Source organism: Octopus sinensis, linkage group LG12, assembly GCF_006345805.1.
Source record: "Octopus sinensis linkage group LG12, ASM634580v1, whole genome shotgun sequence".
Classification (NCBI taxonomy): domain Eukaryota; kingdom Metazoa; phylum Mollusca; class Cephalopoda; order Octopoda; family Octopodidae; genus Octopus; species Octopus sinensis.
The window spans coordinates 29,189,829-29,192,328 of NC_043008.1; the positions used below are offsets into that span (position 1 = coordinate 29,189,829).

Consider the following 2,500-nt stretch of genomic DNA (forward strand, 5'->3'; position numbering starts at 1 on the left):
TTTGTCAATACCTCAGCTAATCATGTACACACATCTGCCAGAGAATTCTTCTGGTCTAACAAGATAGTAGGTAACCTTCTTCTTTGTCCTTGTTTTTGTCTCTCTTCCTCGCTCTCTCTATCCCTTATCACCACACCCACGCAGTCATACACGCTCACACGCTACACACTTAACTTTCTTTTTCTATATGTACCGTTTCTTTTCCTATTATACTTCATCTGTTTTATCTTTCTGTCCACTTAAGACAGGCGATAATTACTGCAACGCACACACAGAGACACAAGCACACGAACTTCTCCCACCCACTTTATGCCGTTGCCAAACTATCTCCTTCTGTTTGAAAATATGCGTACATACGTAGTTATTCATAGATGTTTATTAATGTGTATGTGAGTGTACATACATATATGCATTAAAATCTCTCTCCTCTCTCTCCTCTCTCTCTCTCTCTCTATCTCTATATATATAATATATATATATATATATATATATATAAGAATGATGTTTTTATATATAATGAACGTGAAATACAGGAAGGGACGAACACGGAACACAGACAAATCATTCGAAGCCTTCAATCTTCAGTCAGACACCGAATCATCATAGCAAATTTCGGCTGTTCAATTCTGATATTTGCTCCAACTCGGCCAGCCCCAAGAAAAAAAAAAAAAAAAACTAAGCTGTAAGCATTAGATTTCTTGGTAGAAGACAGGAATGTGAACGCACAAGACGGATGTGAATACAAGAGACGAAAACGAAATTGAAAACAGTAATGAATAAACAAAATATATTGTATGTATGTATATACATGCATATGCATGTATGTCTATATATAGTGTATATATATATCTATATATATATATATATATATATATATATATTATATATATATATATATATATATGCCCTTTTAATCTTTTACACGATTCAGTCATTTGACTGCGGACATGCTGGAGCAACGCTTTTAGTCGAAAGATTCGACTCCTGGATTTATTCTTTCTGAGCCTAGTACTTACTCTATCGAATTTTTTTGACAAACCGCTAAATTTCAGGGAAGTAAACACACCGACATCGGTTGTCAAGTGATGGTGAGGTGGGGACAAACACAGACACAAGGGCACAAACATACACATGAATATGTATACATATATACACGACGGACTTCTTTCAGTTTCACAATGCTTTGCTCGGCCTGACGCTATAGTAGAAGACACTTGCCTAAGGTGTCACGGTGTGGGACTGAACCCCGAAACCAAGTGGTAGGGAAAAATAATTCTTCCCACACAGTCACACCTGCGATTATGCATATATATATATATTCGTATAGATATAGATAAATCACATATATGAGTGTGTATGTATGTTCGAGAATGTCTGTCTGTCTGTCTGTATATATATATATATATATATATACAGACAGACAGACATACTCGAACATATATATATATATATATATATATTATAGATATTAATATATATATATACATATATAATATATATACATTATATATATATATATATATATATATATATTATATATATATATATATATATATATATATATATATATATATATATACATAGATAGATAGATAAATAGTGAGAGAGAGACAGATGAAGTTATACATATCTATGCATACATAAACATACCTATCTGCATGGACACACACATGCACGCATACACATAAACCCACCCATGTACGCACATCCACGTGGGCACTCGTATACACTTATATGGAACCAAGTGGTTGGGAAGCAATATTCTCACCACACAGATACCTCTGAAAAACTTAAATACTTTGTGTATTATAGAAGTATAACCGATTTATTGCTGTTAAACTGAATCAACAAAATTTTATATGGGCCCCCCAAGTGAATGCCTTGGTTGAAAATCACTAGTATATTTATACAATGAATTAGTAAGCTTGTACTTATAGCGCATTTGTTTTCTGTTTTGCTTGGTTTGTTTCACTTAAAAACTTATTTTGAAGTGTCTCATGCATTAATTGGTAGAATACTCAAAGGCTTACTATGAGTATGATATACTGAGACCCTCTGGTGTTTTCCTAGACTGCTAGTCAATTATTTTTACCATGGCGCAACTACTTAACGCGTCGGGCAAAATAATGTCATTTCAACCACGTCTTTTCTTCCGCGTCTTTACGTTCTGTGTTCAAATCTCGCCGAGATCTACATCCCCTTTCATCCTTTCGGGTTCGAAGAAATAAAGAACCACACATGCACTGGGATTCATGTTATTAACTTGTTAGAAACCCGTCAAAGCTTCTGTCCTTAAGTTAAAATTTGAGCAATTAACTTTTCACCCTTATGTCTGACCCGATCAAAGACATAACAAATGTCATTGCCCAACCTCATTAATTAATATTTAAAATTGTACCATTGAGTAAGGTCCAGTGAGATTTGAGGGGCGTATTTTTGCTATTTCTGTCAGGTCGCGTGTCGTTCTTAGTCTGTATAAGTTCTATTCCTCTAACAGATA

The 2,500-nt window shown here is 34.3% G+C and overlaps 1 long non-coding RNA gene across 1 annotated transcript in view; it reads right to left on the bottom strand.

Moving 5' to 3' along the window:
- LOC118765590 overlaps positions 1-2,500 on the bottom strand; it is a 6,047-nt gene that overhangs the window by 2,311 nt on the left and 1,236 nt on the right. Inside the window, exon 2 of the long non-coding RNA XR_005001450.1 lies at positions 2,325-2,332. This is a non-coding gene — a long non-coding RNA (uncharacterized LOC118765590). The remainder of the gene's footprint in view (positions 1-2,324; positions 2,333-2,500) is intronic.